This window comes from Abramis brama (assembly GCF_963993115.1).
Source record: "Abramis brama genome assembly, chromosome: 22".
In the NCBI taxonomy this organism is placed as follows: Eukaryota; Metazoa; Chordata; class Actinopteri; order Cypriniformes; family Leuciscidae; genus Abramis; species Abramis brama.
Window position 1 is genome coordinate 30,973,598 of NC_139984.1, and position 26,641 is coordinate 31,000,238.

General features: G+C 37.3%; 1 protein-coding gene and 1 long non-coding RNA gene across 2 annotated transcripts in view; one reads left to right on the top strand and one right to left on the bottom strand.

The window, feature by feature from the left end:
- LOC311072984 (uncharacterized protein) overlaps nt 1–26,641 on the bottom strand; it is a 1,552,487-nt gene that overhangs the window by 922,412 nt on the left and 603,434 nt on the right. The window lies entirely within an intron of this gene.
- LOC311072999 lies at nt 10,797–13,308 on the top strand. The gene is made up of 2 exons (XR_014604087.1): nt 10,797–11,916; nt 12,511–13,308. It is a non-coding gene; the product is annotated as an uncharacterized lncRNA (long non-coding RNA).

Here is a 26,641-nt window from a genome sequence, read left to right on the forward strand (position 1 = left end):
AGTTTTCAGTATAAAATTGTTCATCGCCCTGGACGAGGGCATGCTAATGCTGACGCCCTTTCTAGGTTGCCTGCTTATTTGTCAACTCCAGTGCCCTTGGAGCCAGCTCCACCGACACGAGGGGCACCGGTAATAGCTGCAGTACAAAATGTGCCTCCTAATGTAAACCCGGGGGGGGGGAGGGGATGAGCTGGCTCGGGCGCAATGGGAAGATGCAGAGTTACAAAAGATCATTGCTCAAAAAAAAGAGGGAGAGTGTGGGGTGCAACCACCGGATGATCTACAAAGGTATGCACCAGTATGGTCCCAGTTACAAATGCAGGGCTCCCGGTTGGTGAGGTTTCCTCCACTGAACTCAGATGCCGCAAACCAGGTCCAGGTGGTTATTCCCACTGTAATGGTGCCAGACATTTTAAGACAGTTGCACAATGATGTTACGGGTGGACACTTGGGAATACAGAAATTACAAGCAAAAGTGAAAGACCGGTTTTATTGGCTGGGCTGGTTTGGGGATGTGAAGCGATGGTGTCGGGAGTGTGTAGATTGTGGGTCCAGAAAAGCTGTAGGGAAACAATGGCGGGCCCCACTCCAATCGGTGGTAGCATCAAGGCCATATGAGCGGGTGGCGTTAGATATTTTGGGACCTCTCCCCGAAACCCCCAACAAAAACAAATATATTGTAGTTATTGGGGATTACTTTTCCAAATGGACGGAGGCGTTCCCTCTGGCTAATCAGGAAGCAGAGACAGTGGCTAAGTTGTTGGTTGAACAGTGGGTGTGCCGCTTTGGAGCCCCCAGGATAATCCATACTGATCAGGGCCGAAATTTTGAATCCAGGTTATTTAAAGAAGTGTGCCAGTTGTTGAATATTTATAAGACCAGAACGTCACCGTACCATCCTCAATCGGACGGGATGGTCGAAAGGTTTAACAGAACATTGGCCTCTATGTTGTCTCTTTTTGTAGACGATAACCAAGCTAACTGGGATGTCCTGTTGCCGTATGTGATGATGGCCTATAGAAGTAGTGTTCACTCCAGCACTGGGTTTACACCCTACAAAGTTGTTTTTGGGAAAGAGATAGTCCTTCCTGTGGATGTAATGCTTAACTTGGGTGGGGAGGAAAGATTCTCTTCTACATCAGAATATGTGGCTAGACTGTTGGAGACATTGTCTACAGTGGTAGAGGCGGTAAAGGGCCATCAGTTAAGAGCCGCTGTGAAGCAGAAAGGAGGTTATGACTTCAGAGCACATTTTCAATATTATTCTGAAGGAGAATTGGTCTGGGTTCGGGGGAAAGCGAAGAAAAGGGGGCTCTGTCCAAAATTACAACGAAGGTTTAAGGGGCCTTATAAAGTCACAGAGAGGATAACCGAAGTTCTGTATAGACTTGTGCCAGTTGACGGGGGAACAGAAATAGTGGTGCACTTCAACCGACTTAAACCATGTCTTTCTTCTGTGACAGAGGTTACCAGCCAAGAGGGTGCAGAGACCCCACCGATAGATGGCGTTCCACCTAAGGAGACCTGGCTGCAGACTTCAGATTCTACAGTGGGTCGAGAGAGCGAGGTGGCAGTGCCAGGGGCCAGGTCTGAGGGACCCCCAGTCACACCTGCGAAAGGAGCAAGTGATGTGCCAGGAAGCAGTGCTACCTCACTGAGATCAAAAGGGCAAATGGACAGGCCGGCCCCGACCACCGAGGACCAAGGTGGTCAAGGATCTTCACACACGGGGCATATGCAAACACCCATGACTAACCAGTTTGCAGTGACTGAGGTCCAACAAGGTGCAACGTTATCCAAAGACTCACGCCAAGGACGATCAAGGAGAGCACCTGTGTGGTCCCGGGACTATGAGATGTTTTGAATTGGACTCGAGGACGAGTCTGCCTTATGGGTGGGGGGAGTGTAATGAAGTGATGTGGGAAAAGTGTACTGTTATGACTGTGGTGTGTGTGTGGGGGGGGGAGGGATTTGAGGGAAGAGTGGGTTGAGTTAAATGATTGTTGCACCTGACCATTGATGAGCGTGAAGGAAGAGAGTGATAAAAAGAGGGGCACAGCGAAGCGTGCGGGGTTCTGAGAAGCGGTGTGTTTTTACTAACGCCGAGCTGCACTCAAGGTTGGGGGGTGGGTGCCGTTCGCACGCTGTTTAGGGCTGCCGGCGGCGAAGATAGTGTAGCGGGCTAAACTGTAGATAAGGCCGGGTATAGGAGTGCGTTGGGCGCCGCAGCTTTTCAGAAGAGGGGTGCTCCGTTTCCGCTATTGCTCGGAGGCCTCACGAGCGCTGGATTGGTGTTTGCTTTTTCCCCTTGACCAAACAGCGCCAAAGCCTAGACCCTGGGGGAGGGTCTCGTCTCCCGGGAGAGTTAAGTACTAAACTTTATATGTGTGTGTGTGTGTGTGTTTGTGATTTTAAATTTAGCAGTATAACCATATCATGAGGGGTGGGAGGGTTAGAATGAACTAAGTTTGTATGTTGTAGTCTGATGGCGTCTTGGGTGTTAGGTGCACGTGCCTTGTGAATGTGTGCCGTGTCTTGCGGTGGTGATGTGTTTTATAGCTTTTGCATATTTATTGCGTGTATACTAGCTTTGAGATTGTCTATTTATTTGCGGTTTCTTCTGTGTAGCATGCTCCATTGGGGTGTTGTTTCGCCCAGGCTGCTTAACATAGGTATTTGGGACATTTAGAACCTGACCCAATCTCTGAAATGTTTGGTAACTGAATGAATTATGTTAAATAAAGATTATTGTTTCTAATCCCGTGGTGCTGCTTGCTTTATAGAGTAGATTTCTCTAGCCACAACATTAGCCCCTGATTTAGGTTTATTACACCTTCTAATGTTAGGCCTACCTCTAGTCTAACGGTGACCGTGTCGACTGACCTGAAGGATGGTTTTCATTGTTATGGTAGTCCACTCTGCTTATTGTTTTTCGAGAATGTTGCACTCCTGTTTGTCATTGTGCACGAAACTTCACGCCAATAAATCATCAGAAATATTGCTGACTTGTGCGCGTCTCAAGCGCCTTCTGTTCGAGCTAATGCCTGTTAGTTGTCCGTGGATTTGCCTATATTTGGAGTTGAAAATGGAAACGTCTTTAGACATGGAAAATAGATTTTACAATCTCGATTCAATGAACACTTATGTCTCAAAAATCAAACAGGATTTTTTCAAAAGTGACAGCCCTAGAAAGCAACGTAAACGGGGTCTGATTTGTAGGTTGCATTGACACCTATACATTGAATCTTGAAAGAAATACCTTTTTAAAATACCTACCGACCCTTTTTTTTGTTGTTGTTGTTGCTGTTACTGCAAACCAAAATATTAAGAAAGGCCTGAATCCAAACAAGCAAATGCTTCTCACAACATCCTCAACAGCAAAAAACAATCCAGTGTCAACAATTCAACAGTTCTTAATGATGTAAAGACTCAGGTGTGTCGCATTGTTTGATCCACAGCATGAAGTCCTCAAGATTTGTATAAAGACTTGAAAAAGGAGAAAAATATTGCTTGCCTTGCACTGTTTTTTGGACATTTTGCATTTGATTCTGTTCAAACAGATCCTCATTTGACTTTGATTAGAAAAGAGCAAAAGCTTGTCAGATAATTTGGCATAGTAACATTTGCTAAAGTAGGATTGGCCAGAAATGTTTTAAGGTGATAGTTAAGAGTGGTTTGTTTTGCGGTTTAAAATCCTCTAATTGTCTCTGTTCCTGTTCTGTCTCTTACAGAAGCTCCAGTTTCCTTCAGTCCAGCTCCTCCACACTCCTCCTCCAGCCCAAAACCTCCCAGCTCCTCTGACCCACACTGGCTTTATGCTTTAATAACTGCAGTCATCATCATCATTATCATCTGTTGCTGCTAGATGGAGGAAGGCATGTATTACTTTTATTCTTTTATCAATGGTTATGAGCATTACTGCAGTTCTAATCAGGATTTCTACTCAGTTAGGAAAAATATGGAATTAGAATTTCCAGATCTGGAAAAGTAAGGAAAACAGAATACAGAGTATGGAAAAGTAGCATTTCCAGACTATTGCCCCTATTTAGTTTTCTATAATAAAAAATTAAGAATTTAATGAAAACAAACTAATCATACAAGACGTGTTTAACTTAATGATTCTTTAGTGATTGTCAAACACGTTGCACTTTTGCAGACATTTTTAAGATCCAAAGTTGTATCTATTAACATTAAATAATGCACTGCGAACTAACATGAACAAATATTTTATTAACTAACACCTAAATAATGCAAGTCATTGGATAGCATTGGGCTGCATATAAAGAAACAAAATGCATGTGCCATGGATAAATAAAATGGAATCGCTTCCCCACGGACAATGAGGAAATTATTTTAATCAATGTTATTATTATTAATGTAATTATTTCAAATAATTGCCGAAGAGAACGAGCACCGGGAAACTGAAGAACTTTTCTAGCGGGTTGTTTAACTCAACGAAACGCATCCTATGTGAGATTAATCAGATATTTATATTACATAAACTTAATACTACTACGACTTATATCTGCACAAAAATGACGTGAATGCTGCACAAGCGAACTTGACTGTGCTGGTCAGAATAATCCCTGTTCTGGACGCGCTATTTATAACCCAGGGAATTCACAACGTTTTATTACAATAGTGTTCTCATTTTATAATGGCATGTATATGACAGTGCATATGATATAATATTAATGTGCATTGCTGTTTGAGCTGCGCACGCTAAAGATAAAGATGATGATCACAGTACAATGAAGCGCTTTACTGTATCGTTCATTAACTCAACCACACGCATCCTACAGTATATGAGATTATATATACATGTGTGTGTATATATATATATATATATATATATATATATATATATATACACACACACACACACATACATAGGCCTACATACTATATATATATATATATACTGTATATATATATATATATATATATATATATACACACACACACACTCTCTAAAAAATAATTCTGTGGCTTAGTAAATATTACAGTAATATTTAACTTTATTCACTTAATAAAATCTCTGAATATCGTTTACATGATTGCTTGAGTTAAACATACCAAAATAATTGACAAAAAATCCAACAGTTAATTTTGTCTAAAATTTACAGTTATATTTAAGTTTTTTCACTAAAAGAATTTAATATTTGACCAACCAATTATTTCTTTATAATACACTTAATATATTTGAGAAATTTCTATCAAAATATTTGAGAATGGAGAATTAAACTGATCTGTTTCAAGAAACAAAAATATTACTTAATTCAAATCAATTTTATTAATATATTTAACACTTTTAAGAAATTGAGTAAGTTTACTCAATTAAAACAATGCACCCCTCCCCCACCCTCTGACGTGACGACAATACTGTCTATGCTCAACGGTTGAGTGAGCGCGCGCTGTTTGAATTCTCTCCAGTCCAGAACAACAGTTCTCTTCTCAGCGTCGATGAATTGGTGCATTTCCTCTGTGAATTTCATCTTTGTGAATGTTTTATTGTATCTATGAAATCATTACTGTGCTTTAAATAATTGTATTTAATGCAAAACAACATACAGAGGCGTAATGTGACACCTAAAGGAGAGTCGCGATTGTCTTTTCGCGTGATTGATACGCCTTGCAGTTCGAAGTTCACCCGCAGAGCGCGAGTCCGTCTCCGGCACGTGAATGAACCAGCGCTGATCCGGTGGAAATTGGATAACTAACTGACTGGTTGATTACACTTGAATTAGGCTACCTGAATGTTTAAATGTTTCATTTTTACTTCTAAAATGTTTGTTAAATGAGTTTAAATGTAGGCAATATTGTATAGGCCTACATGTTAAAACAGTGTAAAATATGCTGTATTGCTGTAAAGTAGGCTACTCATCGACAATAAAGGCCAATGTCATGTATACTGGTGGTTGTATGGAATACTATTTTACAAATGTTTAGAGTAAATAAAAAAGTTAATATTACTCATAAATAAAAACAGTTAAAGGAACACTCCACCGTTTTTTCATATTAAACTATGTTATTCCCTTAACTGAGACGAGTTAAGACCTCTCTCGTCTCAGTGTGTGCACTCAATCGCTCTGGCGCGCGGTGACACTTTGAAAGCACTTAGCTTAGCCCAGTTCATTCAATGGTACCAAACAGAAATGAAGTTAGAAGTGACCAAACACCTCCACGTTTTCCCTATTTAAAAACAGTTACATGAGTAGTTACACGACCAAGTATGGTGACACAAAATAAAACGTGGCGCTTTTCTAAGCGGGTTAAAAAGGATAACTATACAGCCTGATCTCACACATGAAACGTACATATTTAGACGTAAATAAAAACGATCCAATTCGTATATTTACGTATTATAGTGACTTTTACGTATCATATGGACGTTATTTCAGGTTCGATACGTATCTATATGTACGTATTACAACTTAAAATACGTATAGATTCAACGTATATCCATAAATGCATGACAGCCTTGGTCTCATTGTTAATACGTAGTATTAATACGTAATTTTCAAAGATAGAAAACGTACATTTTATAGATAAATGGAAGATCCCTTAACCCCACTCCCAAACCTAAACCTAACGTTACCCATTTTATACAGAATATAAAAAGGACAAAACGTACAGAGATGTGTGGGAAATGGCAATTTTATTAACAATATAGCATTAAAAGATTTTTTAGCAGCTAATCCTACTCCTACCCCTAAACCTACCCATAACAATTTCTTAAAAACTACATAGGCTACAATTATGAAGAAAAATTACAACATACGTGTAATCACAATAATTTATTTATTGCGAACATGTCAAAACTGGTACCAAAAGTCGTTCACATGACGATGTGTTGCAGTCACAGTCCTCTCTTTCAGTATAATAGTTTTGAATGAGGTACAGAGCAGAATTTAAGTTATTAATCCAAGAAAATGTTAATCCGGCTTCGCTCTGAGTGAAGGGCAGGCGCGCGCGCTTCTCCATTTCAAATGTAGTTTACCGACTGAAATACGGCATGTCGCAATCTGTGGCGAGAGCCAATGAGCGTTTGATATCACTGTAAAACATGTCGTAACGCTTCTTGAGGGCACAATTTTTGAATTTGAATTCATCACGAACGCGGAATTTGACGGTTACGGACCGCAGTGTTGCACATAGCCTGTGAAATGGAGAAGATCACTCACTGGATAAAGGGCTGAATTTGGATCTCTTTCTTGCAAACGTATGGATTCTAAAGATTTGGATTATCAAGCTAATAAAATTGATGTCTTTTGTGAATTTATGTTGGGTTTTGGTGTATTATTGTTCTATTGGAGAAAACGCATTTTGTGTCTCACTGTAAATAAACTAAATATTACAAAATGGTTAAACGATTAAATAAGGTATTTTTAAGGTTTTAAAGTGTATTCTTGTGTAACTGCATGTAGGCTAATCCTCCGAAACGAGTTTGCAGCAGAAGGCACGAACAGCGAATGGTTATTAGCCTATTTCTTGAGTAAACTGCATTTAATAATAATAAATGCGACTGAAAACGTAATTGATAAGACATTTGAATGCAAAAGAGTAAAAACATTAATGCCACGATTTTAATATGCATAAATAAGAATACGTACAAATATGTACGTCGGTAGAGTTGTTCATATGTAAATAATTTACGTTTTTTTGCTGTTTATACGTAAATATTTTACGTTTTAGAGCTGTAAATACGTCAGTATTATACGTTTCTGTGTGTATAAAACGTAAGTAAATGTACGTATGGTAGAATTACACTTTACGTAAAAATACACACGTATTCTCATGAGATCACGTTGAACTATAATGTATGGCGGAATAGCACTTTTGGAAGTAGTTTGACTCGCGCAGTAAAAAGTCATGTTGGTTCTACTTCTAATGACAGAAGTGAGAGGGAGAGGGGGAGAGAATTTTTCAGGCGTGACTTTTTACTGCGCCGAGTCAAAGTACTCCCAAAAGTGCTATTCCGCGCCATACATTATAGTACTCTTGAAATCATTGTTTTCACTGCTGAATCACAGACCAGCTGTATCCTTGAAATTCAACTCTGTTGAAATAATTCATTGTTTATTTGTTAATTATTTTGCGTAGGCCTACGCTCTTCATATGTACATTTTCTTTACATTTATGTGATTTTTTTGACTGTGAATATGTACACATTGTATTTGATTTGTTATCCAACATTCTTAAAGTAAAATAGAACAACATAGTAAGTCTGCCTGCTCTTCATTACTCTCGTGGTCATTGGACATCAAAATGTGGTAATCGACTCTCTGAAACGGTTGCCATCGTAATAGTAATTAGTGCAATACAGTTCATTTTCTACAATGTTAATTTAGTAAATCATTTGCTTGTTTTTGAATATTTCAAATATTGTCAAAGAATGTGCTTTAAATGTATAATCGTCTTGTAATTGTGTTTTTCACTAAGCGCAGTTTTCTGTTGTTTTCTTTACAGATCCTGTGTTTTAAAAGAAAGAATTGGGATCCAGTTCCAGTGACTGTGTGTCCGTCATCATGAACGGTTGTGGAGAAAACACTGAATCTCTTCTCACGGAGACCTGAGTGTCTTAAAACACTAAATAACATTACAAGGACTTTAGCCAAGTCAGTCCAAATCAGATTTTGTGCATATCTGATCATATTTGGTAAATGTGAACTACAAAAAAAATGTTACGTACTGCACCTTTAAACATAAGCCCCTGGAGCCAGTTGCACCAACAGGGCTTTACTAAGCCTGGTCCTAACTGCTAAGTAGGTCTTAGTTAAGACCAGTCTTTAGAGTTGACCTAACGTCTGTTGCACCAACCAAACTTAAGCCTAGGCTTAACTACGCCTGGTCTTAGCGTTGCGCGTTCATGTGTTGTTGACCAGCAGCGCGCGTTGCTAGGTTACGCTGTAAACTATCTTCCGCTGTTTGGTTAACTTGTAACATTAGCCGTATCAATGGAGGAGCAAAGAAAAAGAAAAGGAAATTTCACAGACATTGAAATACGAAAGTTAATAGAGCAGTACAGTCAGCACAGACACACACTGACTGCCAAGCAATCAAATACAATAACAAACAAGAAAAAACAAACAACATGGAGACAGATAACAGAGGCGATTAACGATGCATCCGCATCTCTCCATGAAGACAATGAAACCTAGAAAAAAAGTCAATGATTACTGTAAAACCTAAATGTGTCACTTTTCTACTATTAATAAATGAGCAAAACTTGGCCACTAAATATGTAATATTCAACTTTTTTTTATTTATTTTTTGACGATCGCCATATTCGTAGTGAACGCGCCTATACAGAGAAATGCACATGGATTACATAATCAGAGAGCCTATGTTTTTTCGTTTTGAATTATTTCGTTTAAAGACATTTCAAGCTTTGTGTATTTGATGTATTTCTCATGTCTGTGTGAGGCATACACTGAGTTTCGTTAACTTATAGGATGAGACGCGCTCCCGTTAACGTGCAGTGCAAGTGACCGCGCGGGCGCCTCCATGATTGTCTGCTATATACTTCTTATTTATTAAATAGGCTACAGGCAATTGTATGCTGAAAAATTGATTAAAATTAATATACAATTTATCCAAAACGAAATTCACTTTAAAGAAAGGCTTTCTACAAAACAAAATCATGTCTGACCCGCTCCATGTCTCTCGATATAGGCTATTGATATATCTTATTCGTGCTGTTCACTTTTCATAATCAACATAGATAAAAAAAATAACATTATAATATTTTAACAAATATGGCAACTGCTAGCCCACCCTAGCTCTGCCCATGTATATAGTTTTCAGTGATCTAGTGACCGCACTACATCAGCACCATGGATAGGGATACAGAGTCAGACACTGTGGAAAGGATTTTACCTGCGCTTGAGGACTCCGATGCACCGCTCAACGAGTGACCTAGTGGTGGTGTGGATGGTGTTATACCGTCGTTCTTGCTCAGTCCTCGGAGCAATTATAGGCGTCATCAGCCAGTGTTTTAGTGGGTATCCACTGTCGCCGAGAAGAAGCCCGTTTACTCGTCCAGCCTCGAAATCCTGGTATAACGCACTCTCCCGGAGGATGCGTGCATCATGGGTAGATCCAGGCCATCTTGCCACCAAATTAAAGATCTTATAATTGGCGTCACAAGCAATCTGCACATTTATTGAATGGTATCCCTTGCGGTTGACATACAGATACTCATGCTCAGATGGTGCCTGGATCCGGACGTGAGTCCCATCGATGCAGCCCACAATACCAGGAATGCCAGAGGCCCGGCGGAATCGGCGTTTCATCACCGCAGACTCGGCCTCAGTGGGGAGGTGAGCAGATCGCGGAAGGCGACGGCTCAGTGCCAGTGACACTCTGCGGATGGCCCGACATGCGGTGGATTTGTGGACATTAATCATATCTCCAACAGTGTTTTGAAACGCACCATTTGCATAAAAACGTAGCGTTATTAATAGCTGTAATGCTGGTGTCAATGCTGCGTTGTGGTCCGATACATACTGTAAGTCGGGTGACAGCTCTTCAACAAGTTCATATATATCCCTCCGACAGAATCGAAACCTCTCTATCAGCTCCTCATCATTGTAAAGGTCCAATGGATTGCTTCTGTCCCGAATAACTCTCTCCCGTCTAAAAGCCCGCTCATTGTAAAGTCTGTGTATAAGGCGCGCCATGTCTTTACTACTGTATTTACTTATGTGGTTACGAAGTGGTTACTATAGAAACATTATCTATCGGATAACGGCTATTAACGCTATTATATGCCTAGATTTTGCATTTACGCCTCCCAGCAAACATTGGTCCGACGGCAACGTCGTGTCCCTGGCCAAAAATAGTCGCGGTATGACGGCATAAATCGGTAAAAATATGTAACACAGAACATTTCCTAAAAATGCATTCAGATACATGTGTGCATGTCTAAAGTTATCTGAGGTTGCATGTATAATTGTTATTTTGACTTTTAGCTACGTGTAGTTCAATATATACCATGTTGTGTTTCGGGTGAGAGAGGACGTCACCATGGCGACGTCTTTTACACGTGCATTAATAGTCCATCATGACCCTCTATGAAATCAATTGTGATAAAGCTGTGCTTAATCCTTGCGTGGTTAATACTGCAATAATTAATTAATTTTTTTATTAAATTAAAGTTTTAATAAGTTGTGTGAATACGTCCACTGACGTCCTTTACACGTCTATAGTATCGGGTGAGAGGACGTCACCTGGCGACGTCTTTTACACGTGCATTTATAGTCCATCATGACCCTCCATCATGGAATACTTGTGAAATATGCAAAAGCTGTGCTTAATCCTTGCATGGTTAATACTGCAAAAATTCATTTAATTGCCCAAGTAGTTTTTAAGAGGTTGTGAAGACGTCCACTGACGTCCTTTACACGTCAAGGCTGTGAATACACGTCCACTGACGTCCTTTACACATCTAGTCAAGCAAGACAGAAAAAAAAACCCCAGGAATTATCTTTATGAAATACACGAATTGTATACAAAGTAAATATATTTACTTTATCTTGTTTAAATAAATTATAATCACACAGTTCCCAGTGTGGTTAAGTGAATGCAAAGCCTCTGCATTTTAGTCATTATTTCAACCTGTAGCCTACCTGATACGTTGTGTTTTTTTTTTTTTTTTTTTTTTTATGGAATGTATGCATGTAAAACAGAAATATATCTGGTCACCATTTATGTCTGAGTTGGATGTAATTGCCAAAACTGTGCTGCCAAGATGTAACAAAAGATCTCCCGACATTACCAAATCCCGCGATAGGTTAGATTATCTCACGAGATGTTAACGCGTTTTCCCCATAGACTCACTCCGGAACACTGAAGTTTGAACAACCACGAAGAGAGGAGGAATTGAGGCCCATATTATTAAAAATCTACTGTTGGGTACGTACATTTTGTATTATTAGATTCACGTGCTAGAGTTTTACTTGTTTGACATGAATGAACCGAAAGAAATGATGCCCCACATTGTCAACTGAAATTGGCTAACTGAGTTTGGCTAAAATTAGCTAGGCTAAAAGTTGCTTTGAACTTATACAACGGTATACCATAGTATTAAGTATGTTTAATGATACAGTCAAAGTTATTACTGTAAATTATTAATGTAGCCTTTTGAGAGTTTCTTTCAGAAAGTAAATTATCTGAAGTAGAATGAAATGTTTAGCTGGATTTGAACATGTATGTTTTCAGTAACTGCTTTAAAAATTTTGTAATTTTAGAATTGCTAAACATGTCTATTCAGGGGACATCACAGCCCACCTGTCTTTATCAGAAATGTCCTGTTCACTTTCTCACTGTTACACACCTAGTTAAGGGTCTTTCTCAAGGGCACCACAGTGGTATTGAAGAGGCAGGGGACAAATGCTGTTTTGAATTTAGCTGAAGACCATACAAATATTTTGAAAATAAGTGCATGTCATTTACCTCAAATTTTTAATTTTCATTTATTTTAAAAACAAATATATTCTCTTCCCTTAGATGCTGTGAAGAGGTGGAGCCCACATGCTACAGACACTGAAATTGATGCAGCAATGGCAGAACACCTGAAACACACTCCAGGAAGAGCTGGGGGTGGTGGATACAAAAAATGAGCCAAACAATGTGTTTAAGGGATAGTTCACCCAAAAATGAAAATTGTCATCATTTACTCAACCTCATGTTTCAAACCTGTATACCTTTCTATGCTAAACACAAAGATGTTTGGAAGAATGTTTGTAAACAAGCAGATGTCGCTTCCCATTAATAATCATTTTTTCTCCAACAATGGTAGTCAGTGGATGCTCTATTTGCTTGGTTACAAACATTCTTCAAAATATCTTCTTTTGTGTTCAGCAGAAGAAAGAAACTCATACAGGTTTGGAATTTGGTGATTAAATTACATAATTTTCATTTTTGGGTGAACTATCTTTATATAATAATTCAGTATTTTGCAATTGGTATTTTAGTTTGGTTAACAAATCGAGAGCTTAGAATTATAAGGTTCTATCTCCGTTTATTGTAGTTTATTGAGCATCAAAGTTTTTAAACTCTGTTTATGTTTTGTGAGATGGAACCTTTTATTTTATTAATAACTACTAACAATTTTTTTTTTTTTACAAAAATAACACCACACAGGCATTAATAAACACCTAATGGATCAGATTGTCAAAAACTCAATTTCAACCAAAAGTGGAGATAGAACCTTAAAATTCTAAGCTCACGAAATGTTAAACATTGAAAAAAATAAAGAGAAATTTTGGCTGTTCAATATCAATAAAATGTTGTGCTTAATCAGAACATGCTTCTTTTTTGCTTATGTCCACAAATAATGTGTTATTGTTTTTGATGTACACGTGATTAAAACGTTTTATTGACGTTCAGGTCTGACTGGACCAATTTTGGACCTTTTTAGAACCTTTGTCAAGATGTGTAGGCTAAACCTCAAGACTTGATTGTCTTTCACGATGTTACACAATAGGTGTGTGATTATTTTATATGCAGGCTTATATATACACTTAAATTATGCAGCAACACATTTAAACACATATGACGACGCATTTAGACGTCCAGGGACGCGCAGAAGAGACGTGGAATTCACGGCCAGAAAAGACGTGGAATTCACGGCCAGAAATGACGTCGGTTCAACTTCCATTTTGGAACTATTTTTCAACCATGACGGGACGTCTCGGACGGACGTCTTTTCAACGGTCATTAAACGTCCAAATGTTTGCTGGGCTGCTACTGACTAGGCGTAAGATTTACGCCCGGTCTTAGCGAGAAGAGGACTTAAGCCTGGACGGTGCAACGGTCGTAACTTTTAGGTTGGACTTAGAATGCTGAGTTAAGACCTACTTACCTTAAGACCAGGCGTACGCCCTGTTGGTGCAACTGGCCCCTGGTTTCACAGACCAGGCTTAAGATAGTCCCGGACTAAAATACATGCTTGAGCTGTTTTACCTGAAAGCAACTCGCACTGACATTTCTAAAAGCATGTCAGTGTCATTGTTTTGTCTCGAGATTCACACCAGTAATGTTTTTTTCTAAGGCACATTTATAAAAGCTGCTTAAATCAGTCCTAATTGAACTAAGGGCTAATCCTGGTTTAATCTAAGCCCTGTCTGTGAAACCGGGACCAAATGTCTTTGTCCAGCACCATGGCTAGATGTAAGACAACATCAGTGTTGAAAACCCCTCGATGAGGCTGGTGTTTGTTTTTTGGTCATAGACACTAATGCAGGTATTCCAGAAAATAAAAGAGATCAGATTCCAATCACAAATAATCTGATTTGGATTGAGTGTGAATGTAGTCTTAGATGAAAATGAACTGAAAACGAAAAACACAAATGGGAGAAAATCGGATGTGTAACTATATCTGTGGATTTATTCTTAAAGGGAGCAGCCTCTTAAACTGTTGCCATATGTTCATTTAAAAAAAAAAACACTGCTTTTGACAATCACTTTTTTATTTTTAATATAAATCAATTTATGTTTAATTCACACAGTGAAGACTATATAGTGTGTTTTTTTTTGTTGTTTTTTTTTGTTTTTTTTACATTTTATTCAATTTCGGTAGTAGGGCCTATTTCTTACTACATGTTAAATAAACCTATGCTATTGTACCTGGAAAAACTTTAGTTTATTTAATTTGTATATCTTTTCTATTGTATTTTTCCTATTGTTTGTAATTTGCTTCTTTGTTCCTATTTTAAATATCAAAAATAAAATAAAATTGCTTTAATACAGAAGTCTGTGTAATGATTGTAGTCAGCTTTAATGGACTTCAGAACAGAAACAGCAATTCACTGCCATTATCAAGCTTGGAAGAGCCAGGACATTTTTTAATATAACTGTCGTCTGAAAGAAGAATGTCATATACACTTAGGATGACTTCAGGATGAGTAAATCATGGGATAATATTAATTTTGGGTGAACTATCCCTTTAACTTATGTAATAACCAAAGCACTAGCCTCAGCTTTATGAAAGGATGGGACAAGTTAGCTATTAGAAAGCTAATATTAGCCATGTGTTTTAGCAAGCTGTTGCTTGGGCCAATTGCTATTCGTCCACTTAGATATTTAGGGGAGACCAGGGACAGTTGCAACATGTCATTTTTCTCCAATCAGAAACAAGCTGGAGTGATGACACTCATACTGAACATGCACAGTTAGACCCCTTAGACCCTCCCCCCACCAAAAATACAGAAGACATATTCAACATCTGCTGCTGCATTTATTGAACAAAACTTGTTTTGGAGGTATGAAAGTAAAATTTTTCATGAGATATATTTTTGTCATTCTGTCCTGACATTTTGTATGAATTAATCAAAACTTACTTAGTTTGAATTATTGTTTTGTTGACTTCTAAGTGACATGGTCAGCATGTGTCAAAGTCAGTGTGTCTAGCAGGAGTATGATGTTCTGTCGTGGCTGATAGGGTTGGGGACGGTTGCAACATGTTATAAATTGCATGTTTAATAAAAGTTTGTTGCATTGCAAATTGTTCAATTCTTCCTGTCTGACACTGAAATATGGAGAGATTGAATAGCATCTGTAACACCTGCACACTGAATATATAGGCCTATGTTATACAGACAAAATTCAATAACTGTTATTTGATAAATATGACTAAATAAATAAATAATAGGCTACAATAATATTATTGTATAAATAATTAATACTATAATATAATTATAGTAGGCCTAAAACAGTTAATATTTTCAGAATTTTATGCTCATTGAGACAAAAAGCTAAAGTTAATTAGTGAAATTTAAGGTATTTTAACATGTTGCAACCGTCCCCTGTTGGGGTCAGTTGCAACATCTGGCTTCCATTCAAATAAATACTGTGAACGATATGTCACATGTAATCATCTTTAAATGGTTAAAAGTGGATTCAGGCAATAAGACATGAATCATCAGCTAGAAGAATGGGTTAATTATACTTAATATGAACGATTTGATGATAATTTTCTTCTAGCGATTCATGTCTTATTGCCTGAATCCACTTTTGTCTCCTTAAAGGCTGGCTTTTACTGTTGAGTAGCTTATAACAATTTATTGCTGTACACCCTGTTTCAGATTGAGTGTAATCATATAAACTTAATTAAACCTTCGCTAAGCCACGCCCGAAAACCACCACAGGCAATGGCCAAAACAAATTTAATGGAACAAAGATGAAACATATTAAATAAAATTGATTAAATAAACAGCTTTAAGATTTACAGGTAGGTCTAACAGGAGTATTCACGTACAGGTATTGAATAATCAAATGTAAAATAAGAGTATTTTATTCTGGGATGATTTTTGGGGTATAAATATAATTTATTCTGATCTGAAGCAATAATTTCATTGTATCAGCTTTTAATACTTAAATCTCCATATATGTGATATTTACCACAGGGCGTTATTTACCTTTATAAAGGCCGATTTTTCTTTTTTCCTTATTAAATGTCTATGTATCATGTGTCGTCAAATTCTTACATTTGATCAATAAATTCAGTAGCCTATACCTATACACTGCAAAATTGCAACTTCAATAAATAATCTAATGTTATGAGATTAATGGTTTAAATAAATGTTTGAATATACAAGAAAAAAAATGCAATGATACTTTTAAACATGAAACCAAAAAAAAGTCTCAAAAGCTCAATAAAATGGGTTGAACCTGACATGGTCTTCCATACTTTTTATTTGTGTATGTTCTGTTAACTTTGACCCTAAAAACCAATAATTGGAGGGTCTGCTCTGCCGGAAACATTGCAGATTTTTTTTTTTTGAAAATCTTTCATTTTTTATAGTGAAAAAAAACCCATCACTTTTTTGTGAGTGAATTATATAATTATATAAATGCATTCCAGATGCACAGAACACATGTGGTGACAACATCCAATGAAAAAATATCTGTCAGCACATGTGTTCTGTGTATCTGGAATGTATTTATTGACAGCCTACCCAACCCACTGAGGATTTGAGGAAAAAAAATATTTTTCACATTTTTCTGATAAAAAATAAAGGGTGCATAGCTACACTAAAATGGATTTTTTTTAAATACACTAAAATAAAAAAAATGTCACAATATTTCTGGCAGAGCAGACCCTCCAATTATTGGTTCTTAGGGTCAAAGTTAACAGAAAAAAACACAAATAAAAAGTATGGCAGACCATGTCAGGTTCAACCCATTTTTGAGATTTTGGCTCCCTGATATGGAGCGAATTATGTGCCAAAATTAAACAAACAAATCCAGCATTTTGCAAACAAACTCGATCTACTTCGCAAAGGAAAACTCGACTCGCAAACAAACAGAAAGCAATGTGCAAGTACAAAGGTCAGTTTGAGTGAAAATGCAGTGGAGTAACAAATATGTATTGTGTTTTACAAATATAAATAAATGAGCCAAGATAATATTTCACAAATAAATACAAACCATCCTACAAATTGCATGTAACCTTTGAACAAATACCAACTCTAGTGCATACAAAGGCATATCTGTCTGTTATGATTGTGTGACACTTGGCTTTTTATGAGATCTCTCAGCTCGATTTTCTCACACATGTGTCCAGGCAGATTTTCTCACAAATGCAATTGAGCAACTTCCTCTTCTAAAGCAGTAGATGGCGCTAAACTACACTGTTAGACTTTTCTGTAATTTCTACAGTTATTTACTTTAAATCCCCCAGTATTATACTGCTATTTCTCTTTACAGTAAATAACTGTGATTCCCACTGCATCATGGGAATTTTCTGTGACGTCTAACACCACATACAGAGACTTACTGTATTTTTTAAATTTGCTGTATACTACTGTATTTGTCTAACACCACATACAGAGACTTACTGTATTTTTTAAATTTGCTGTATACTACTGTATTTGACGTAACAGTCTAGATCTGTCTGGCACCATTCCATCGTGCTTTTTATTTCCTAATTTTTGCCTAACACCGCGTTTCTACAACGCTATAATAGCCAGAGGCTGTCTATATTGGACACATTGAAGCGACCGGACCTTTAATACAAAATGCAAACCTGTTTGTCCCTTGTCAGAAATAGCGCGAGCGCTTGGACTCGGAGAACCGTACAGAAATATATCGGCCGCGGCGCATCACTTTGCTACCATACTCTGTCTGGGATTTGTCATGTTGCGCCAGAGCATCCAGTGTAATATCACTGGGGTCTGTCTTTTGTTGGATCGCGCCGTTCGTGTCTGGCCCGGGGAAGAGACGGAATTCACTTCACCGAGAGAGAGATCAGCAAGCAAGGTAAAAAAAAAACAAAAAAAAAAACATTCTGTGTGTTGACAGGATTGTGCCCAGTTTAACCTGTTATAACGTTAGCCTAACGTTAGCCTACTCGTCAATATGGCGGTAACGAACTTTACCACGGTAAACTGAGCTAACGTTTCATTTTACACACTTTGTTAGATTATTGAATTGTCGAGTTAAAATATGCCAACGAGCAACGCGTTTACATTAACGATAAATGTGAATAAACTATTGTGAAATTCTGTTTTGGTTGTAGGTAATGTTGGCCTACTGATGAGAACCTTTATAGTTTTAGCATTAGTTTGCAAACTATAACATATTACAGTTTTTTTTAATGTAATTTAATATTTACTTCCATGTTTATGTGTGTTTAAAGGCAACTGCAACAAAGCGCCAATTCGCGCCAGTGACTTCTAGCAAGATTCCGGAGGTAGGCAATTTGTGATATATTTTGAGATAAGTTTGCTGAAATGATTAGCAATATGTGAAAATTGCTTTGGAGCCACTTGTGCAGACTAGGTAGCTTACAATATCTTATAAAATCTCTATAAAATTGGCTAACTTTATATCAAATAAGTGACCTTTGCATCATGTCTAACGTTACACAGCAAATTAACCAATCAGAAGATGGGCCATTGTCTTTGTTCAGTCTCACCAGATTAAATGTATCCAGGTAAGCACTGCACTAAAACTCACTAATTCATTCATACCAAATCTAGCATTCTAAACAACTTAAGTTTATATTTTTGCATTATTTTGATATTTTATTAGGCAGAAGACTCTACCATTGCAGTCCCACCTGACCAGGAAGGTCCTAATATCAGCGCACAGGTGGGTTAACTACTGTAGGAAGGAGAACGATCATCACTCAGTGATTTCTTGCATTTGTCTTACTGTGTATTTGTCTCAAACAGGAACCCCTTCACTGCAGACAAGCTGAAATGGGCTAAAATCATTGATTTCAGTCTTTCTCTCTATGGATCTCAGCATTTTTGGACAGAATTTAGGATTTGTAAGTATTAAAATTTAATCTGGCATAATTTAATTTAGTTCTTTTGTATGCTATTTATTGACAAAAGCTGTTTACAAATATATATTCTTAAGTTTTTGTGAAAATAAAAATAAAAATAAACAAAAAATTAGGTTAAAAATAATGTGACATTAATATTCTCTCTCTCTCTCTCTCTCTCTCTCTCTCTCTCTCTCATATAGTGTTGGAACCGGGATCTCCTCTGAACGACTGAGTACATTTGTGTTTGTGGACACGCATGCAGACCAGGGAACATTCTGATGTTGTCAATCAAGTTCTGAACAGGAACCAATCTTTGGAGAAGTTCAGTTATTCGCAAAGGTGGACAAAACCATTGTGTTGGCTTTTTAAAGATTATTTTAATGATGATTTTTACTCCTATGCTGTAGAAAAGATGGAGGAGTAGACAGTCAGACATTGATAATAATAAGAAATGTTTCTTGAGCATCAAAGAGACTTCTTTCAAAAACATTAAGACACTTAAATACTCCTTTTGGCCACCAGTGTACATATGTGTCATGTATTGTGAAAAGAACTGTGTTTTGTCCTGTGTTGGACATTTCCTTTTTGACTGCTTAAAAATGTATTTATATTCTACAGTTTTATGAATGTAATGGTTGATATTTCATTATAATACTTGTATAAGCTAAACAACCAATGACTCTACATTCATTTAGTCAAATGCTAATGTTTTGTTTATGGTTTTATGTATGTTTTTAAAAATGTGTGCAGTGAAGGACAGCACATAATGTGTTAATTTAACACGTTTACACATCTTTGTGCTAACCTTTCTGACATATTTACTTTGTTAAAATCATTAACACAATGAATGAGTTAAAATTAACACAAACATTTTTGTCCCTAAACTCACCCATTAATGTGTAAAAATTTCACACATCATTTCCAGCATTGGCATGTTTATTTTGTGATATATATGAAATGTTTTAAATAAAAAAATGGTATTTTGTGATAACTTTTTCTAATTGGTTTGTATGTCAGTAGTACTTATGTAGGATAAAAAATAAAATTAATCTTGTATCAAAATTATGAAATCTAATTTATATTTAGTACAAATAAAAATAATTACAGTAGTGTACTGATTAGCTTCGTTTTTACAGTAATGCACTGTATTACACAATTACAGTACCATGTACTGTAAAACTGAAATACGGTTTGGTACTGTAACTCTTAGTGTTGCCAGTAAGTTACTGTAAAAAACCCTTGAAAAGTCTAACAGTGCACATAAAACATGAAGCACAACATTGGTTGGTCTTGTTGAAATGAGAGGTTTGTTTGATGAAGATGAAACTCTTGTCATCTCAGTCTCATCAGCTGAGACTGAAAGAAGGTTCAGTGCTCTTATGACACTGAAAACATGGCTCACAACAACAATGGCACAAGGGTCACTGAACAGTATTTCTGTGTGCCAGGTCCAACAGGACCATCTGGAAAGTATTCAAGGTCAAGGTCTTTTATTGTAATTCTATACATGCTGACACATGAGAACGAAATATGTACTCATGACCAGCAGCGTAAAGTATTGATGTGAAACAAATGTCAACCGTTCATTTCTGTTAGAGGGATAGTTCTACCAGAAAGACTCGGGAGATAAAATGATGTAATGAAGCATACATTTATTGACAGCCCAGCAAGCATTATTATAAAGTTCTTTGGCGTAGGCCCCGTCCATAGTTCGTAATCCGAGGGTTACGGCCTGAATCTCCTGCCTGAAGACCCCCCTGGGAGGTATGGACAGGATCATCCTGGTGGTGGGGGTGGGGATGGTTGGTTGTTGTCGCGTCGGCATCTGCGAACTCATACATGTATAAGTACCGATCTTTTATACAGAAAGTGTAAAGACGTGATTGGATAGAAATGAAGGTAATAAGTGACGAAGTAATTGAGTCTTCCTGGCAGAACTTAAGCTAAAGCTTTCATTTCACTTAAAAATAAAAATTATGTCATCATTTACTCACTTTCAAGTTGTTCCAAACCTGTAAGAGTTTCTTTCTTCTGCTGAACACAAAAAATATATATATATATTGAAGAATGTCAGTAACCAGACATAAATGATGACATAGTTTTCATTTTTGTGTGAACTCCCTTAATGACAGATGAAGATGTGTTTGTCTTCTTCAAAAAGCAAGAAACAAGACAGAAACATTGACTTATGCATGAACGGAGTAAAGTTAAGTCTGTTAAACTGTCTTTTTTATACCTGTAACATTACAGAATTCATTAATTCATATATTGTTTAGATGAATATAGACTAAAAACCTGAATACATTATTCATTTCCTGATTCCTCCGCAGCATCTGGGCGATTTTTGTAAGTGGTGATTTCTGTGACTTCCTGTCATCATCAAGTTTGCAATGTTTATAGTGACTCATATCTTTCCGCGCTAGACTACGAGCATGCCGAACTTCAAAACAAGTAAGTTTACAACATAATCTCAACATTTTATGCATTTTATTTAGTAAAACTTTCATTGCATTTCATTGCATACTTTGTAAAAAATAAAAACATAATTATAGAGCGAAGTTTAAAGGTCCCGTTCTACGTGATCCCATGTTTCAAATTTTAGTTAGTGTGTAATGTTGTTGTTAGAGTATAAATAATATCTGTAAAATTATAAAGCTCAAAGTTCAATGCCAAGCGAGATATTTTATTTAACAGAAGTTGACTACAAAAAACGGCTCGATTGGACTACACCCCTCTACTTCCTTCATTAATGATGTCACCAGAACCGTGTTTAGACTAACCTCCGCCCACAGGAACACAGGCGTATTGATGGCGAAATGTCAACAGACGGTTGATGTTTATGTATAATCGGATACCCCGCAAAAGTTTAATTCGAAGTTGTTAGTGTGCTCTGTCCATTTCACCACGGACTGTTTTTGTAACCTGGGATAATATCAAGCAGGCTTCTCTAGCGTTTCATACTGACGAAGGGGGCAATTTCAACTATATTCCAGCAAGCGGTAAGTAGTGATTTAATATGGAAGTAGCGATCACTCTTCACATCGTTTCTCTTAGTAGGATGAAAATAATCTTACTTAAACTGTGATTAATATACAGAAAGCGATCAAAGAACAGTCCCTTTCCAATCGCCCAAGCATCACACAGCGCGAGTTTATATGGACACTTGCCAAAACTCGTTATGAAATCAATGACGCTGTTACACTGCACAACGAAGCTCTTACTGTATTTATATACCTCATGTTTGCATTGGTGAAATCATTAGTGAGAGTGCAGAAACTGCGTTGCAATGATAAGATCTTTTTTCACGCGATCAACAGACTGTCATCTGCTCAATGCCAGAGACAATTTATATGCTCATCATCACTGCAACCTTTTATGTGATGGGAATAGATCTAAATACTTAAAAAACTTCTCACGATTCGTTAATCCAGATAGCTGTAATAGTAAAAACGTATAATAGCTGTAATAGTAAAAGTTTTCCAGATAGTTCCACATGTAATGCCAGATATTTCATATGCAAGCATGTCAGCCAATCACAGCAGAGGGCGTTTACACTGAAGTCTCACAGCAGACACGCCCCTTCAAACAGAGTGTTCAAACCAGGGAATGAAATCAGGCTAGGAAATATGCCTTTTATTTCTAAATTATAACAATTTTTGATCTAAAAAACATACTAACATTATAAGGGCACCCCTGGAAACATTATAAAATAATAAAAATAATCCATGGAATGGGACCTTTAAAGTTTTTTGTGCAAAACATATTTTGACCTGTAATACGTCAACTGTTAAACAACACCATCACTTTTTCAATTATTAATAAAGCCCTAAAAAACAGCAACAAGAACGTTCCTGGAGGAAAACCCATAACGTTATTTGCCATTGTTTGGAGGAATTTTGATTGTGACGCTACTCGCATACTTTTTAATATTACAAATAAACTCTATTTTCCATAAATTGATTGAAAAACTGATTCACACACACTCTCAGAAAAAAAACTGTGGATCTTTGCAATTTGGGACTTCAAAAGGAAATCAAAAGGAAATGCAACGTTTACCTATAACAAATGTGTTTTTATTAAATAACATTGACAAAGGTTAATGCTTTTAAAAACATTGCTCATTGTTAGCTAATGCATCAAATAATATACCTTATAAGTGAATTTAAGTGACTTTCTAAAAGTGACTGTATTAGACATGATGTGAGAGAGTGATATAAATAGATCAGTGGAATAATTATCCTGCAATTGATGCTAGGCCTATAATAACTATAGTAATGGTGTATCTGTTCCTGTTTCTGTTCCTCCCAGGCTCTTCAGTGTCGAGTGTTTGTCCATCAGTGTCCTGCTGTCTGTCTGCTCTCTGGAAGATGATGAGGACTTCTGTTTGTTCCTCTGAGGGTATGATTATTCTTTAAACAACATATTATTCATTTATTAACACACTCGCGGCCAAAACATGAGTTTAGTGTCATTTGTTTCTGAATGAAGATCTGCACTAAAATAATAGAGTGTGTTTAAGTTGATGTTCATCTTTTGTAGAAATGGATCAGTCTCTGGATGTTCCTCTCTCTGTAGAGGAGACCTGAGCAGAACCGGCCCAGAGTTCAGTGCGGCCATGGTCATTCACACACGAGGAAGAGTGTGTGTGTGAGCGATGATGATGATGATGATGATGAGGATGAGGATGAAGACCAGCAGGAAAATCATCTAAATCACATTTTTCTTTATGTATTAAATAGTTTATGTGATCACTTATTAAAAGAATGATTACAAAAAGCATGTTACATTCCTTGAGGTGAGAAACGATTGAATGCACAAGCAAGTCAATATAATACTTATAGGCTCAATCCCAATTCACCTCTTGAGTACATAAGTAAGTATTAGACGTGATATAGGAAGAAGGAATTGGAGGGGGATGTATAACATTTATTAAAGAAGGCCTATCAGAGAAATAGAAAACAGAAGTGATAGCAGCATGGATTAAAGAAGTAGAACTGGTAATAGTTAATTATTATAATCCTTGTAAAATGAGACAAATTAAAATCTAAATCACAATTAGGAACATTAGAGAGAATTCAGTCACAAGCAATAATAATTTGTTGTGGAGATTATCCTTCTCCAGCATTACAGGTGGAGATGCGAGAGATGCCAATCCATTTAAAGAGACAGTTCACCTAAAAATTTTAATTCTGTCATCAAGTTTGGTTCAAACCTGTATAAGTTTCTTTGTTCTACTGAACACAAAATAAGTTGGTAACCAGACAGTTGTAGGGCACCATTGACTTCCATAGTGTGGAAAAAAAAAATGGAATATGGAATAAGAAACTATATCCCACTAACATCAAGATGATGTGCAGCAGCCTTTACTATTACCTGGATTCTCTCTGTTTTTGACTTGATTTCCATTGTCGCATTTATCACTCCTGCAATGAATGTTACCAACTTTTGTACTTCCACCAACATTTTCCTCTCAACTGATTCTTGTACTTCCATAGCTTGTCTAGTCATTCTGGATCTTCCCTCAATTCCTTCTTTTTGATTTATCTTTCTCACTGCTTCTGCATATGTGATCCTACTTGTGTCTTTATTTGCTGAATTTCTCTCTCTCTCTTCATTACTGCACCTCCAAATGCCACACTGATTCCCCCCACATTTGCAGCACTTTGGCTGTGCACTATATGATTACATTCCTCAAATTCATGATTCCCCCCACATCTTGCACATCTTTTCTTTCCTTTACATTTTTTGGCCACATGACCAAATCTTTGACAGTTAAAGCTACACTGTGTAATTTTTTTAGTTGATTCTTAGCAAAAAACACTTAGTTCTTTCAAAAATATATGTGCTCATTAATGTAGCCTATATTTACTTCTTTCAAGTAATAAAGTATTCTCGTAAGTTTATAATCTGCCATTGAAAATACATACGGGTGAGGGGTTCGAATCATAGACAGTATAAGAAGTGGACAGAGCCATCTCATTGGAACTCAATTGAGACAAGTGAAGCCCATTTTTAGCGATTTTTTAGCACTTCCGTCCCTGACGCGCAGACTCAACTAAGCTTGATGACGTGAGCAACCTGTCTGACAGATGTAAATCTTCTAGTAGCTGTGCGTGCAAACTGCCAACGTTAATCTTGCAGAGACGGCGAGCTTGAGCAAAGAGTTCTTTGGCGTGAGTGAGCAGGAGTAAGTATTCTGATTAATTATTTTGTATAGTATTTATTTTAAAATGTAACGCCAGTACGCCATATTAAGTTAATGCGAGCTTCTCCTCTTGTCTGTACGGTCATTTCTCTACTGCGCGACAGAGAGTCGAGTGGTTATGACGCAATCGTTAGCCTATTTTTACAAAAACTGTTTCTACGGGGCCATAATGTAACATAGAAGGTAATGGAGCCCTTTATACATTGTAGTGTTTCTTTAGAAATAAATAATGGACAAATGGAGTCTTTAAACGCCTCAGATGCAAAGTTATTCGCTGTCAAAGTGACGCCAAAATGAATGGGAGTCAATGGAATGCTAACAGCAGGTGAAGTTCTGCTACAAGATGGCAGCACGCGGCCGGCTTCAACTTCCGGTCGATGGATTACCCGCTTGGTTCGAATGCTGGTCGCCATGTTGCCCCTCCATCTTGAAACTACATTAGCCAAAGAGGGACATACAAGCTTCACCTTTCGTGTTTTTACACGCAGTGGCACGTGAGGAATGTGAGAGGAGACTCGCGACTGCCGGCAGATTTGAAATAAAACCGTAGGAGTTAAAACGCCTTTGGAATGGGAGGAGCTAGCAAATAATATTCAGTTGGTAGTCATATACAATTTCACCGCTAGATGGGAGTAAATCCTACACAGTGTAGCTTTAAAACATCTTACTGGTTTTGGAATGTATTCTCTTATATTATAACTCAGGTACCAGCATTACTTTCGTTGGAAGTATCTCATCATCAAAAACTATCACAATGCCCTCACTGCTGTCACTCCTTTTTCCATCCCTGACTGTTTGCAACTATTACCTCTTTGATCCTTCCCCTTCGTAAATTTGACTTCAGACCCTCCATTTTGATTGGCACATATTACTCATTTACTCAATCACTTCCTATCCCAATATTGCTCGTATCACTTTGTATTTGCCTATCTCCTTGGTTTTACTTGCTCTTTCTCTCTGTTCCTCACTCACTTTTACACACAAACAATCCGTTTCGAAGACACTCGCAATGCATTTGTACTGTAGGCCAACTGGTAATACAAATATAGTACACTTAAATGCACTTAAGCACACTACAAGTTTTTTTTTCCTCCAGGGTATATTAAGAATAAGATTATTGTCCTCTCCATAAGCCAGAATTTTATGCACCAGCTCCA